This window comes from Crocuta crocuta, unplaced genomic scaffold (assembly GCF_008692635.1).
Source record: "Crocuta crocuta isolate KB4526 unplaced genomic scaffold, BGI_CrCroc_1.0 scaffold141, whole genome shotgun sequence".
In the NCBI taxonomy this organism is placed as follows: Eukaryota; Metazoa; Chordata; class Mammalia; order Carnivora; family Hyaenidae; genus Crocuta; species Crocuta crocuta.
The window spans coordinates 7,346,170-7,363,357 of record NW_027527951.1 but is presented as its reverse complement, the minus strand read 5'-3'; the positions used below and the strand labels follow the sequence as shown (position 1 = coordinate 7,363,357).

The window sequence follows — 17,188 nt, the reverse complement described above, 5'->3', positions numbered from 1 at the left end:
CCCTAAGCCCTAATGATTAAAAAATAATTTTTATATTTTATTTTGTAATATATTATAATTATTATAACATTTTTTTATTTTGTCCACAATATGGGGAGACTATGAAGATAAATTAATTCTTAAATTCCTGACATGAGGAGGTATTAGTTCTCATCTTTATGAACAATGAGTAGGCTTTCTTTCACCACAGATACTTTCTCTTTCTTCCCCTGCCTCACATAAACTGTCCCTTTCCCTAGCTTCTTTACTCTCTTCCATCATGTTATCATTTCTGACGCTCTTAGCCTCAAAACCCCCAGTATCTTTTGACTTCTCATTTTCTCTTCCTTCCTAAAATATAGTAGGAGATCCTGATGAATCTGACTAAAATGTCTCTTGGACTGCCCGCATTTTATGATCTCATCTAGATCACTACTTCTCAAGGATTTATAATGTACTGACTCCTTTCACAGGAAACAACAGTAAAAAGTTACAGTGTTCACTAAGAAACACCGACTGAGGAAGTTAAGCCCAGTCTTGGGCAAATCTTCATTTGAGGACCATTATCACAAAATATAAGTTTGGCCTTTGTAACTGATCAAATACATTCTTAGATTATCTTTGAAATAAAGATAGAAAATTAAGACATTTGTATATAACCTGTGGGCTGTGAGAACACATCCCCAAGTCCAGTTTGAGAAAATAGGTCTAGACCATTGCTGTACATCCTGAGCAATCCTGTCTCTAAGACCTCATGTTGTTTTAATCTCAGATTGCTTCCAGATAATAATTTTTAAGTCATATATCTTACCATGTCCCTTTTCTTGCTCAAAAGATTGATGATTTCTTATTGTCCCCAAAAGGAGTAACAACCACCTTAGTATGGCAATCAAGATCTTTCATCATTTGACCTGAGATTTCTTTTCTCTGCCTGTGCTCCAGCCATGCTGTACTTTCCTTATTTCCAATCATGCACTGTAGTTTCCTTCTTCTGTGACTTTTCACTGTCCACCCAGTATCTGTGTCCTCCATCTCCAGCTGTTTATAAAACTACTATTCATATGATTCAATGTCCAGCTCCAGTATGGTCTTGATAAAATATTTTTCTTTTATTATTGGGATGGGATGAGACCTCAGTATTAGACTGTCTAGAAGTCCCGTTGGAGATTTTGATGTGCAGCTAGAATTCAAAACCAATTCCCTAGATCCCAGAGTTCTTTTTTTAAGAAATATTTTATACTACTTTTTAAGTTTATTAATTTATTTTGAGACGATGGGAGAGGCAGAGAGAGAGAGGGAATCCCAAGCAGGCTCCATACCTTAAGCATGGAACTTGATGTAGGACTTGAACCCATGAACCATGAGATCATAACCTGAGGTGAAATCAAGAGCCAGATGCTCAACTGACTGAGCCACCCAGGCACCCCTGAATTCCAGAGTGCTCAAAGGATAACCCCCAGACCAGCAGTGTCAGTACCCATCTGCAAACTTGCTAAAAAAAAGTCTTAGGTGGTACCAGCAATCTGTGTTATAATAAGCCTTGCAGGTGATTGTCATGCACACTTAAATTTCAGAAGCACATCCCTAGGCTACATAAATGTCCAATCATACTGCCAATCTTTCATTTTACTTTATTTATGGCTACTACAGAATTCAGTTTTTCTCCTTGATGATACCGTATGTGTACAGATCTCTCATCTTTATTTTATGATAAGCTCTTTAAGATGAGGGATACATTGGGGCACCTGGGCAGCTCAGTTGGTTAAGCATCTGGCTTTGGCTCAGGTCATGATGTCATCGGTTCATGAGCTCCAGCCTGCTTCGGGCTCTGTGCTGACAGCTCAGAGCCTGGAGCCTGCTTGGGATTCTGTGTCTCCCTCTCTCTCTGCTCCTCCCCTGCTCATACTCTGTCTCTCTCTATCTCTCTTTCAAAAATAAATAAACATTTAAAAAAAAAAAAAAGGATGAGGGATACATTTATCTTGGTGTTTCCCATGGTGTCTGTCAAAGTATTTTGCATAAAAAGTTCTCCAAAATGTTTGTTAAGTTGCATTCAATTATTTAGGTATAACAAGCAGAGAGAAGTAGGGATGTGACCAAGTATCCACGACTCTGTGGATCTTTGTTTTTTAAACAGAATTATAATGGATGTTTAAGATTCTTTATGAAGATAAACAGGATGTATATTAATGCATGCTATCCTCTTCACATAAAACATTTTAATGTATCTTTTCTAGAGAAAACATTTTCAAAAGCACAAACCCCTCAGGACTAATTAGTGCTCTTGTCAGTAATTAGCTGCTGTATATCCTACTTGTTGCGTATTAGGTTTCCTTTGCACAGGAAGACAATTATTTTTCTTTTCCAGTGATGCCTTCTCTTCCTGCCTATTTCTTGAATAAGGGTGTTGATTTCTTCCTTAATTTTTCCTGTTACTTTGTAACTACAAATACTATGAAATTGCTCTAGGGCAATCTGTTTTTGGTTTTGGGGTCTACAGACCAATGTTGACCATTTCTTTAAAGGGGCTGTTACTGTCGATGGTAGAAAAATAACCCTCAGGTGTCTCTACCTCCTTATAGTCCAGAGCCTTTTTAGCACTTTCAATGAAAACCATTTCATTCTGGATGTTAATTTGTTTGTTTGCTCATTAGACCTCAGAAAAGGTCTTTTTTAAAACCCCTTAACCTTTTAACAACAGACGAACCTGTCTTAACAACAGACGAACAAACATCAATAAATAAACTGTTGTTCATTCTTTAGATTACAAGTTTCACAAACCAAACTCAAACTGGCATAAACAAAATAATGCATTGGCATATGGAACAGCTATATTCAAGGAGTGTGGCACTGACTGCATTAGGCACAGCTAGATCCAGGGGTATGGTCTTCAGGAGCGCCTTTCACTGTCTCTTGGTACCTTTTTCCTCTGTGTGGGCTTCTTGTTGTTAAACATTTGGGTAAAGATGGTCACTGCAGACCAGTGTTGCATTCAAAGAAGAGGTGTCCACCCCATTAGTCCTCTGTGGAGAGTTCCAGCAAAGGACCTAAGGAGGCATTCATTAGCCAGAACCAAGTCATGTGCCCATTTTTGGGTGGGCTCAACACCACAGAAGTCTACACCAATGGACTGTCACAAAAGGAACAAAGTAAGGATGTTGGACAAGAGAGAATAATGGATTCCATTCTAGTTATAGAGATTCTCCAGAACAACAAAGAATAGGTGCAAATAATTTGCTACTTAAAAGATAATGATAGCCATAATACCTATCAATTTTTAAGAACATATTGAGTCAGTCACAATTCTAGGTGAGTTATGTGGATTATTTAATAAACCAGTAAGTTCCACATTATCATTTCCATTTTAAGGGAAACTTATACAAGTTTACCCAGATAATAAGTAGTAAAATCAAAATTTAAATCACAGACTTTTTTCTCTAATTTAGAGTCTATACTATTTGTAGTATGTTAGGCCAGGTTAGTGACTTGAGTGAACATAATATGCCGAAAACAAATTCTCTGTTACTAAGTTTGGGGGTCGGATACTATCAAGTGCCTCCAATTGCTCTGAATTTGTACCATCAGTTAGTCATTCATTCAGTGTCCATGAAGTTTCCATTCTTATGAAATTGAGAAAAACAGAAAATGAACAAATAAATCCATAAACAAATCATTGGAGATGGTGAAAAGTTCGATGAAGAAAAATTAAAACAAGTTGCCCTACTAGGAGATTGGTCATGTAGAGGAGGTAGTTAGAAATGACTTAATTGTTAGGTGGTATTTGAACAGAAGACTGAATCANGGGGGGGAGGGAAGTCTTTCTGAAAACAGTGAACTGATGTACATAAGTCATGAGAATTAGCTTATCATGTTTGAGGAAGACAAAGAAAGCCAGGAGGATTCTAGCCATTAAGAAGGATGATGCATGGGGGTTCCTGGGGGGCTCAGTTGGTTAAGTGTCCAACTTTAGCTCAGGTCATGATCTCACCATTCATCAGATTGAGCCCCACATCAGACTCTTCACTAGCAGCATGGAGCCTGCTTTGGATCCTCTGTCTCCCTCTGTCTCTGCCCCCACTCCCCCCCTCAAAAATAAATAAACATTAAAAAAAAGAAGGGTGATATATGTTGAGAGATATTTGTAGAGGTCTGGTTATGTAGGACTGTAGGCCATTGTAGGGGGTGTAGATTTTATTGTAAGTACAATCCAGAAGCCTTTGGAAAGTTTTAGTTACTGTTGTCCATTTGTATCTCTTGTTTCTATTGCAAGTGATATCCAAAATGGTTGAAGTTTCCTTGAGGCAGTAATTCATTACCAGCAGGCTGCTGTGGCCACTCTTGCTCCAGTCTGTGGGAATACAGATCAGGCAGTGCACTTGGAGAGTCTTTGCCACTCGTGTGATAACCCTGACACTGTTTGCCTGAAAACACTCCAATTTAGCTGTAAACCCCTATGACCAAGGTTGAGCCAGCAGAAATGTTTAACAGCTGTGTCTAAAATATACCCTCCAATGCCAAGTCAGACAAAGTTCTTGACTGATTTCATTCTGATTATTAGGAAATAATACAATGTAAAGGTCTCCTGATATCTTCTGTGATTTTCTCAAGCCACTAAAAAAAAGTTTGTCCATTGAGGTAACCTGTGGAATGTGAAAAGGTATTTGCAATTGACATATCTGATAAGGGTTAGTATACAAAATACCTAAAAAACTTATTAAAACCACATCCAAAAAAAGCCCAAATAATCCACTTAAGAAATGAGCATAAGACATGAATAGACATTTTTCCAAAGAAATCATACAGATGGCCAACAGATATCAAAAGATGCTCAACATCACTCATCATCAGGCAATACAAATCAAAACCACAATGAGATACCACCTCTCACCAATCATAATGGCTAAAATTAACAACACAGAAACAACAGGTATTGGCAAGGATGTGTAGAAAGGGAAACAGTCTTACACTTTTGTTGGGAAGCCAAACTGATGCAACCACTTTGGAAAACAGTATGGAGGTTCCTTAAAAAGTTTAAAATGGAACTGCTCTGAGATTCACTAATTGCACTATTAGGTATTTACACAAAGGCTACAAAAATACTGATCTGAGAGAGTACATGCACCCCGACGTTTATAGAAGTATTACCAACAATAGCCAGATTTTGGAAAGAGCCCAAATGTCCACCGACTGATGAATGGATAAAGTGGTGGTACATCTATTTACAATGGAATATTACTCAGCCATCAGAAAGGATGAAATCTTGTCATTTGCAATGATGTGAATGGAACTAGAGAAGTCAGTCAGAGAAAGACAAATACCATATGATTTCACTTAAATGTAGAATTTAAGAAACAAAGCAAATGAACATGGGGGTAAGGGGAAGAGAGGCAAACCAAGACTCTTAACTATAGAGAACAAAGTAAGGATTACTGGAGGGGTGGTGGGAGGGAGTATGGGTTAAACAGGTGATGGATACTAAGGAGGGCACTTCTGATGAGCATTGGGTGTTGTATGGAAGTGCTGAATCAGTAAATTGTATACCTGAAACTAATATTACATTGCATGTCAACTAACTGGAATTTAAATAAAAATTTGCCGAAGAAAACAAAGAAATAAATAATAGCATGTAAAGTGTTTAACTCAGAAATGCTAATCAAGAAATTTAGGAGGAAGGGTATTCTTATTTCCTACCTTCAACATCCTCATGCTATTTTATTCTCTCTCTTCTACCTCAGGCTTTCATTTTTATTCCTCTGGCCATGAGCCATCTTCCCCATTAGCATCATTTTTTCCTGCCGTACCTAATTGTAATTAATCATTACCAAACCCTTTCATTTTAATGTATCCTGCTTATTGGCAAAAAATACCACACTGCATGGTGACTAGTGAGACAAAATATAATGTGAATGTGAACAATATTCCATTTATTTAAGTACACCTTTCAGTTTGAGGGGTCTCAACGATTATTTTTTAAATATTATTTTCAGTATAAAGTCAACAGTAAAATATAACAGAAAAATAAAAGGAAGCAAGTTGTATATTAGTTATTGAGATCATTATTTTTGTGAAGTATTAGCTTTAGATTGACTTTTTTAGGGCTTATAACCTTGGCTATCTAAATGTAAATTCATCTCTTTACAGAAATAAGGCAAGAAAACTTTTCAAAGTATATATTCTCTTAAGGTATACTGCTGTGGATAAAGAATTTTCTTTAAAGAAAGAAAGTTTTTTAAAGCCAAAGTGTAGTTTATATAACAAGCAGAAGGAAGATGGAAATCTTATTTTTGTTAAGAAAAAATGCTATGCGAATACCAATCTCAGAGCCATATATTTTGAACAATTTTTTCAATTGAGAAATGCCTTCCCAGAAGTATGTATGTGTTTGGGTATTCCCATGATAGCACCTCCACGAAATGTGTCATTTCTCTCTACCTCTGAGGAACAAAAATGTCAGTGCATATGTTCTCCTGGCATAAGATAGACATGAAGGGTGGCAGGGACTCACTGCCCTTTCATGTCTTTAAGTACAGTTATTAAACAGCCTAAGAAAATAGAGAACATCGGGACCTGAGCCTTTACACCCCATCTGTGCTCGTAAGGACATACCCCCATTCCTGTTTCTTTCTTCCCTCGGAGCCTTCAACCCATAAAGCACTATTTCCTAGTCCTTGTTTAGATAGCAAACAGTATACCCAAGCCTGAAATGGAATATTTTTGTTGTTCTGTTCATAGAACCTGTGGAAGCTACCTTAAACCAACAGGAATATGGATTTAATAAAATCTGAGAGAGACACTAAGAGAGAGGAGGGAGAGCAAGAAAGAGAAAACATTAAGTAGAATTTAAATAATGCCTTTGTCCTATAATTGTTTTTCTTTATAAAGCTGCAGCTTTTAGAGTTATTAAGTGATGTGATTTTTTTTTATTAACTGGAAATATTCCAGATGTGTGTTTATCTCCTCTGTAGCAGTTTCATATTTGTTTTTCATTCTGTCCTTCAGCCAAATTTCATTTTTTAATATTTTGGATGCTCTCTAAGACAAGCTGTAAACTAGCTGTGTATATTCAATTTCTTTCTATTTTCAGACTAGGAATACAGAGTTTCCAAGTTATAAATTTTGCTTCATATTAGAAGTGATTATTCAATAGCAGGAAAAAACATCCTAGTCTACAAAAAATTTGAATTCATTTATAAGGCTTAAACATTTTTAAGACTCCTTTTTTATATATGAATTGTATACAGGATTTAACGTTTATAGAATATAAGTTATATTTAAATGCCAAATTCTCACACAGTGTAAATCTTAAGGAACTGCTGGATATTAATCGACAAATCCAGTATGCCCGCCAAATACCAGGAACATCCCTTCACATTGGGGGAATCATAGTAGACAAGATTCCAGCCTTCCAGGAAAATTTTGCCTGTGGGTTATAAGAAACATTTAACAAAAGTTTCACTAATAATATATAGCAATATGTGAAAAACTTAGTAGACAATGTGTAAGGTGCTATGCAAGTGTGTAAGAAGGGAGTCAGTCTTAATTGGATGGGAAGATGATTGAAGGTTTTGGGAATTAATGATTTGAGCAAGTTATGTTTATGCAGAAATCTGAAGGAGGACTTGGGCTTGCAGTGTTTATGGGACAGGAATGAGAGATAAAAGTGTGCAGAAGGGGTATTTCCTAGCAGAGGGAGCAGCATGTCTAAAAATCCTGAAGAGGGAGGAAGAAATTGTATAGTATATGGAGGCTGGAATTCAAGAGGAAGAGGGGTGTGAGACAGTTGTGTGAAAAGAATCCCTTCTGTACCTCCTTCACTAACAGTTCTTCCTCAATTTCTTTTAAGCCAGCTGTCGTTCAGGGCATGCTTCAGGTCCATTTCCATGTGTTGAAAGAGTATAATTATTTAAGATCCATCTAAAATTTATCTTCCTGCAGGAACCCTTCAGTTATAGTCTCAGCTGAAATTAATCACTTTCTTTTTTAAAACTTAACCTCTTTGATTTCATTTGTTTTATTTTGACTTGAGGGTTATTTACCTGCCTTGCTCAATACATGTGAGGGCAAAAAAGTTCTCCACTGTGCTTGGTACATAGTATGTACCATAAAAATAGTTGAATTGAATTGGAAATCAGGTTAATTGCAATATAGTAGTCTTCTAGTTTTGTACAATTAGCATTTTATTGCATTTATTCCAGTCTCTAGTCTACTTCTTTTTATATCCAAAATATGTATGGCCATTTGAAGGGTACAGATGCTGACTCTGTTGGAGACCTCTCAAGAAAATCATCAGCATAGCCAAGGCTCATAAATTTTACATGGGACAAGATCAGATAAAGTTGAAATTATAATGACACTTTTGAGAATAACACATCTCTTCTTTATTTGAAAAATACTGTAATTCTATTAAACTTTGCCATCATTGCCTTTTGAGAATGTGATATGTCTAAATATACATTTATGCATCTAGTTTTTAATTTATCTGGACTATACTTATTCTTGTTTGCATTCAGATGAGTTCATTTGTTCTTAAGAAGTTGTAATTACATCTAATATTTTTAATGTTATGTTAAAGGAATTTTTAATGCAATTTTTAGATAAAGGCAGCAAATGAGATCAGAATTAACTGTGTTTTCACATTTTTATAAGTCCTTCATTGTGATAATATTTATTTATCAAGGATGAATAGATATTTTGAATGACAAGTAGAAGCAGATCATCTTAAAAATCATCTTTTAAAAATATTTATTATTATTATTTAATTTTTAAAATTTTTGTCAAGTTAGCTAACATACAGGTTTTGGGGGTAGATTCCCATGATTCATCTAGTACATACAACACCCAGTTCTTATCCCAACAAGTACCCTCCTCAGTGCCCATCACCCCTCACCTCCTTTTTCCCCCCCTCCCCCCCCCATTAGCCCTCTGTTTGTTCTCCTCATTCAAGAGTCTCTTATGGTTGCCTCCCTCTATGTTTGAAACTATTTTCCCCTTTCCTTACCCCATGGTCCTCTAAAATCTTTGAATAGCGTTCCCTCTATCTCAAAATTAAAACAAACAAACAAAAAAGCTATTGTTTTCATCAAAGCAAAGGGATGATCAAAGTTCTTTTTGCTCAGGATTTCCTTTGGAATAAATGAAAGTTGGGTGTCGCAAAGAAAACAAGCATACCCTGAAGAATCAGTTAGGGAAATATACTCTGTGAGGAAAAATTTGTCAGTGCTTATGGAAGCAAGATTGATTTTTATTTTTAACTCTGCTGACGTTTCTAGCTCATCACAAGGACGGTCTTAAAAATTTATATTCAAGGCATCCTAGTCAAACTCCTTCAGTGAATTGTTTCCAATTGCTTTTGTTCAGTTCTTTTTTGCTGACATTTCACACTTCTTTTGTTTGGTGGATGTACCATAAGAAGGTGACTGAACGAGTATAAGTTACCCATTCAAAGCTTTGTCCCTATGGCAGTCAGGAAATTTAGTGTGGCCCAGAGCTTTTGATTCAGAAGACAATCATGACTTAGAAGAAATTAAGTTAGCTCTCTAGTTACATGGACCACCCAATTTCACCCGGGGGCAAAGTTCTATCTTCTATAGGTTCAAGTTTGTGACATTCTGTCGGTCACTCAGGAAGAAAACCGAATCTATTTTTGCTTAGTTTTTGCTAATTTCAGCCAGAATGACTGTAATTTGCTAAATTGCTTTGGACGTTTCCTATCCATCTTTCCTGGCACACCTCAAAATTCACCCCTGCGAGAAGTCTTCCCACCTCCCCTGAGGTAGTTAACATTTATTGCATCATGCATTATATTCTTTTCATGTGTATCTGTTTCTCTTTTTCACCTTGTCTTTTTCTTTTATCATTGCCGATAAGGTACCTATTAGTAGATGACTAACTAATGTTTGTGTGTGTGAAAATTTGCGGCAACCAAACCGGGACACATAATATAAATGGTGGTGGTTTCCTGATGACATCATGATGACTTCAACAGAACATGTGGTAAATGGTATGGACTGTAATGTCAGTGTTGAATAGGTCTTCCTAGCTACTCCCATTCTGTTTTGAGAATATTCTTTATGGTTCAGTAGTATTTATCATACACTTGTATGCAAGTGCAGGAATGTGTATAGCATTGAGAATACAGAGATAAACCAGACAGTATACTCTTCAGAGTCTGAAAGGAGAGGAAGAGTAAATGTGAAGAGCAATTTCTTAACAAAAATTCAATGAAATTGTAGTGTCATCTGTAAATTGTGGATAAATATTGCCAATTTAATTTTTCTGATTTAGTTAATGTTAAACCATAATTCTGATTAATAATTAACCATTAAAATGATGATAGAGATGATGAGTTTTAAATAAAAACAAATTCTTATGTTTGTTTTCAATTTTTATATACTTTTGGTTCATAGTTGACAAACTATCCTCCAAATGTCACTTATTGCTGTGTGGCCCTACTATGCATGGCTGTTTTGTTACTCATAGCACATGTAACTTACTGGACTGGTCTGTAACCTATTCAATAACACAAATGCTCTTGAATGCTTTGGGTGTTGAGACAATGTAAATTGTTATACAGTTTCTAAATTTTTGCTGAGAAATTCTTAAGTCCACAAACCACATTTTAAGTGGAACTGAGCTAGAGTACATAGGCTGAGATTGAAAATAATCATTAGTGTAGGATGTAGCTTTTGTCTTTCAAAACCTCCCTAAGCAAGGTTGAGAATTGGAAAGTGAGCTGAGGGCAGATTCTGAAGGAAGAACAAGCTTGCCTTGTGTCTGGGTGAAGAAGTGTCATTGAAAATAAGATTGGGGACTGGTCCACACTATAGTAGAGAAGCAGATTTAAGAAGAGCTGGCTTTAGGAGTTTGTTTTCCCACACAGAAAGGGTTCTTCAGACGCTTAACACGGAAAGAAAGTCAAGGTCACATGTAATCCATACCAGAATACAGCAAGTTCCCTGAGGGAACTTGTTCATGACTGTATCCCTAAAGCATGGAACATTGATTTATACCCAAATAGATGTTCAAAGAATATTTGTTGAAGTAATTGAATGAACGTATTGACAACACATTCTTATGTCCAAAAAGCCATAGTGTTGGATTAGAATTTTTTTTTTACTCTCAAGTCCCTTAATGCCACAAGGATTTCAGGAAGTTTAGGGAGATTTACAGTAGTTTATCAACAATAAATCTTTAAGTGTAATATCATTTACCTCTTCTTTTCTATCTAACACAGCATAGCAGATCCATGACAAATAAGGGACAAGGCTCTCTCTCTCCCTTCTCTCTCCTTTGTCTGTCTTCTTCTCTATCTCCTCCTTTCCTTCTTTACCCTCTTTTCTTTTTTTTTTCTTTTCTATCTTTTTATTTTTCTTTCATTTGTTCATTCATCCAGCTACTGTTTAGATCTGCTCAGTAATCTCCCAACTGCCATTTCTCATGCCTCCCCACCTTCAGAAGATTAAGTAGCTTTTTACAGACTTAAGTTCTATGCTTTCAGTAGACTACTCTTTTTTTTTCCACCTTAAGATTCTCTTTATGCCTTAAAACCCTTCATTCCCTTTGCCTAATGCCTACTTATCCTAATGCTGACTAATATCACTGGACTGTAATGACCTGTTTTTTTACCCTGTCTCAAACATAGGTTCTTTGCAGGTCAATAATTGTCTTAATTTTACCTGTTATCCACAGTACCAACTTACTATTTGTTTATTGAAAAAATGAACAAATAAACAAATTGGGAGTGTAGAGGTGTGCTGATTTGAGTTCTCTTAGAGGAGAAAAAGATGACTCAGGAGAGTGTTCAGAGTGAGAATTGTGATATGGAAGAGAAAACAGATGCTGGAGGAGTAGGTAAGGAAGGGGAGCCCATGGGGGAAGTAGAAAAGGCAAGCTTAAGTGAGTGTGTGAAAACCAACAAAGTACCAGAACCACATCAGAAGAGTTACTGAATAGAGAACTGGAAAAGGTGAGGGTGAACAAGAGTGCTGTATGTAAGAAGAGATTCAGAAAACAGTGCCTGGGAAATGTCCACTGGATTTGGCCAATGTAAAGTCATTGGTATTGACATCATTAGGGAGAATGGTTTGAGAAGGGTGGTGGATAGAGGTCTGGCTGCAATCAGCTGAGGGGAGTGGGTTGAAGGTTTAGAAGTGGGATTAGCAAATTAGACTTCTTTGGGAGAAATTTAAATGGAAGAGGAAATTATCAGACAGTATCTAAAAGATACAGAGTTGCTAAAATATATATATATTTCTTCTCATTAGTTCATCCAGTCAAGAAAGACACTTGATCAAACTTATCCTTTGTGGGAAGGACTCAGTAGTGCATGAGATTACTCCTTGTTAATCGACATGGATTCTCATTTACCCTTAAATTATTTACTTACTGCTTCTTTTAACAAACTTTTACTGAGCAACTGCTTTGAGTCTGGCAGTGTTCTTGGTGGAGGGCATATGTGAAATATGATGTAGTCCCTCCCTTTATGGAGGTTATATTCTGCTCAAAATAGTTCTTTAAAACTTACCTTTGATCAGTTTGCTCCTCTGAAGAATGAAATTACCAAAAGACAGTCCCAACAGAGCTTTAATTAGTTAATGCATTTTCACTTACCATATTCTGCTAATGACATCTTTCTAATTTCTCTATATCCATACTCCTAGTTCTGTTAAATTTTCCCTGCCCTTCCCTCTGAAGCAGATGTCTACAGTTATTTAAGATGAGACTCATTTCTGAGTAGTTGTCTGCTTTAATGTCTTAGAAGACAATGACAGTTCCACACTGCTTCAGCTGATTTTAATTAACCACTTTGAAAGTTTAAGATAGGGCAGTGACCTCATTCATCTTTTTCATACAGTTACGTCTTTCCAATTACAAGTAAAGTTCAAAAGCAAAATATTGAGAGTGTATGTATTTTTTGTGATGGAGGACATTCATTATGCTTGGCAATTTTTTTCTTAACCAATAGCCACCATTTGTGATGGATGCTTTCCAATTCTTTTTGACACAGACTGTTTTTTGTTTTTGTTTTTGAAAGAAAGCACATTCTCCTTGGCATGGTTTAGAGCTGTCAGTTGTCTATAAATTTATGAAATTTAAGAAACTTAAGAGCTTATTTATTCTGCTAAAATTTATTGGACACTCACAGTTGTAGGTGGTACTGTTTAAGGTAATGGAATAATAAACATAACCTGTACCTTATCTTTGTCTTCAAGGTGCTTATCGATGGGGAGGAAAGAAACATTTAAACAAACCCTTTCCCTAAAGAACAGTGGACACTGATGTTAAGGAATGTACCAGGTGCTAGGGAAATAGAAGAGCCTCTTATTCTGAAGATACTGAGGGAGTTTGAGAGAGGAGATGATATTCAAGATGGGTCTTAAAGAATAAATACTAGTGTGAAGTGATGCCAGCAAGATGATAGTATAGCAGTTTCCAGTGTTCCTTCACTTACAGAAACATTAATTTGAACAACTATCCACAAACATAAATATCTTCTTCACAGGAGCAAAAGATTGTCTGTGAGGGACTATAGCACCTGAGTGGAGCATGGAAATAAGAAAATATGCAATGAAGAGGGTAGGAAAGACAGTTTTACATTACCCTACCCCAACCCTGGCTAGCCCGGTACGAAGAGAAACACATTCCCCATGGGGAAAGAAGAGTGCAATGAGCGCCCAACTTCACCATAGACCCCAGAAGCAGGCCTAGCTACATCACTGGCAGGCCATCCCCTATGACCCCAGACTCCAGGTGGGCTCCTGTGGAACCAGGCACCAAACCAGTCCCTGTGGACCCAAGAACAAAGCCTGTCCACCTACTAACCAAGGCATTAGACCTCTTCATTTACAGACTCCACCAGATACCTCCTCTCAGCCCCAGAATCTCTGGATGGCTAGCTGGTAAAAAGTTTTCCCTGGTGGAGCCAGTCCATGAAGACTGGAAGAGTTGCCTACTTCTTCAAATGCATAGGCACCAACACAAAACCATAAGAATCATGAATAGTCAAGGAAGCATGGACCACCAAAGTAAACTAATAACATTCTAACAACTGATCCTAGATAATAGAAATCTATAAGATGTTGGACAAAGTATTCCTGATAGTTCTCTTAAGGAAATTCAGCAAACCACAGTACAAGGAAACACAGACAACTAAATGAAATTAGGAAAACAATGCATGAACAAAATAAGATGTTCAAAAAAGAGAGAGAAACCATTAAAAAAATCCTAGAGTTGAAGAATACAATGACTAAACTGTGGAATTTAATGAAGAGCTCCAACAACAGATTCAACCAAGCAGAAAAAAATCTGCACTCCAGTTAGAGGAACAGAAAGAAAAAAGAATAAAAAAAAGTGAAGAGAGCCTACATGAATTATGAGATAGCATTAGAAGAAACAACCTTCTGTTACTTGTGGTTCCAGAAGGAAAAGAGATAGAGAAAAGGACAGGAAGTTTATCTAAAGACATGATTGCTGAGAACTTCCCAAGTTTGGGGAGACATTTGGACATCCAAAGTTATGAAGTATATAGGTCCCCCCAAATTTTCAACCCAAAAAGATCTTCTCCAAGACACATTATGATAAAATTGTGTAAAATCAAAGACAAAAAGAGTTTTAAAACAGCAAGAGTAATAATATTCCTCACATACAAGAGAACCCCCATAAGGTGATCAGTGGATTTCTTAGCAGAGACCTTGCAGGCCAGAACAGAATGGGATGAACTGGAGGACATTATGCTAAGTGAAACAGGTCAAAGAGAATTGCACTATGTCTTGCTTATATGCGAAATCTGGAAGGAGGTGAAGGGGAAGAGGAAGGAATTTTACTAATTGAAACAGAGTAGATCAGTTACCAGGGACAGTGATGCGGGAGTGGGGAGGACAGGGCAAATGTAAGATATTGGTCAGAAGATACAAATTTGCCATTATTTAGGATGAATAAGTCGACAGATGTATGGGTGTGTGTCTGTACTTAATAATACTGTCTTGAACAATGAAAATATGCTAAGAGAATAAATTTTAGGGGCATTCATTGCACACACAAAAATGGTAACTCAGGAGATATGTTAATTAACTTGAGTGTAGTAATCATTTCACTAAGTAAATGTATATCAGATCATCATAGTATATGCCTTAAATGTATATAATTTTTATTTAAAATTTTTGAAGAATGAATAATAATTATCATGATGTTAGCCAGCACCGACTGAATGGCTATGTTAAGTAGTATACTAAGGGCCTTGATTTTTACAAAATAAAGGGAAGTGCAGCTTTTTAAATAGTTTCTTTGTAAAAGTACAGAAGCTAAGAGTTAGGCATTTAAAATCTCAATGTAATCATACTTAAATCATATTTATTTTAATCTAATTTATAACTGAATGAGAATTTTGCTGTATCCTTTTTTTGCTAGAGTCATTTACAGGTGAAAAAACACTACTGTGAGTCTTGCAAGGGATCCTGTGAATGTCTTTCTCTTGATCGTAGTTGTCCCTCACCTTCTGAAGAGGGATTGTTAAACACCCTTCCTCTAAGTTCTGATAAGTGTTAAATACTTTTCTTTAAGTCTTGTACTTAAAGTGTTAACTGAGATGTAGCATAGTATTTATAAGCTTAAAAAGAATCTTCTCTGCCAAGAATCCTTCTTAAAATGCACATGGTAATTATTTTATCTATTCTTAAAATTAAGATATTTAATATATTTCTTTTCCTCTATTAAGTCATATATATGTATGTATATACATATATAATATGTATATACACATATATATGTATGTATGTATATTTGGTTACTTAATAGTATGGTAACTCCAACTCCTTTAGAACTCGAATGAAATAAAGTTCAGGTATGAGATACAGGCTTTGTGTCAGGCACTGTCTTAGGTTATGGGATTAAATCTTTTTTCTCAAGTTAGTTAACATACAGTGTAATATTAGTTTCAGGTGTAGAATTTAGTGATTTAATACTTACATAAATAAATACACATAAATACTCATAATACTCAGTATTACATAAATACTCAGTGCTCATCACAAATGACCTGATTAATCCCCACCACCTATTTAACCCATCCCTACACACACCTTCCCTCAGGTAACCATCTGTTTGTTCTCTGTAGTTAAGAAGCTATTTCTTGGTTTTCCTCTATTTTCCCCCGTGCTTGTTTGTCTTGTTTTGTTTCTTAAATTCCACATTATAAAACTCAACACCCAAGAAACAAATAATCCAGTAAAAAAATGGACAGAAGATATGAATAGACATACAAATGGCCAATAGACACTTCAAAAGTTTGGTAGTTTAGTCAGTCAAGTGTCCTACTCTTGATTTCAGCTCAGGTCATGGTCTGACCATTCCTGGGATTGAACCTAGGGCCAGGCTTCACACTGATAGCGTGGAGCTTGTGTGGGATTCTCTCTCTCCCTCTCCCTCAGCCCCTCCTCTGCTTATGTGTGTGCACTCACACACACTCTCTCAAAGAAATAAAACTATTTTTAAAAAGATGCTCAACATCACTTATCATCAGGGAAATACAAGTCAAAACTACAATGAGATATCACCTCACACCAGTCAGAATGGCTAAAATCAGCAACACAGGAAACAACAGGTGTTGGTGAAGATGTTGAGAATGCAGAACCGTTTTACACTATCGGTGGGAATGCAAACTGGTGCAGTCATTCTGGAAAATAGTATGGAGGTTCCTCACAAAGTTAAAAATAGAACTACCCTGTGATCCAGCAGTTGCTCTACTAGGTATTTACCCAAAGGATACAAAAATACTTATTTGAAAGGGCACCCCCCCCAATGTTTATAGCAGCATATCAACAATAGCCAAATTATGGAAAAAGCCCACATATCTTTAACAGATGAAGGGATTCCAATTTTTTTTTAAATGTTTCTTTGCCTCCTGAGAGTATGCAATTTAGCAAAGGTGGCAGAATGACTGGTATTGCATAATGAGACATATTTGTTTTAGTTGGGAAGTTCTCAAGAAGATGTCACAGATGAGCAGGATTTTGAGGGATCAGCAAAATTTTCAAGCAGACAAGGTGAGAGGGAATTCTAGGCCTAGGGAATAATGTGAGAGAAGAATTTCCTGTGGTGGTGGTGTGTTGGGGGAACCCAGCATGAACACAGCAGGACAAAGAGGGCAATAAGAGATGGGAACGGAGGTCTGTCGGTGGATTGTTAGGAGAAGCCTTGAAGGCCCAAACTGTAG

General features: G+C 36.5%; 1 protein-coding gene across 1 annotated transcript in view; it reads left to right on the top strand.

Moving 5' to 3' along the window:
* PREX2 (phosphatidylinositol-3,4,5-trisphosphate dependent Rac exchange factor 2) overlaps positions 1–17,188 on the top strand; it is a 288,146-nt gene that overhangs the window by 221,160 nt on the left and 49,798 nt on the right. The window lies entirely within an intron of this gene.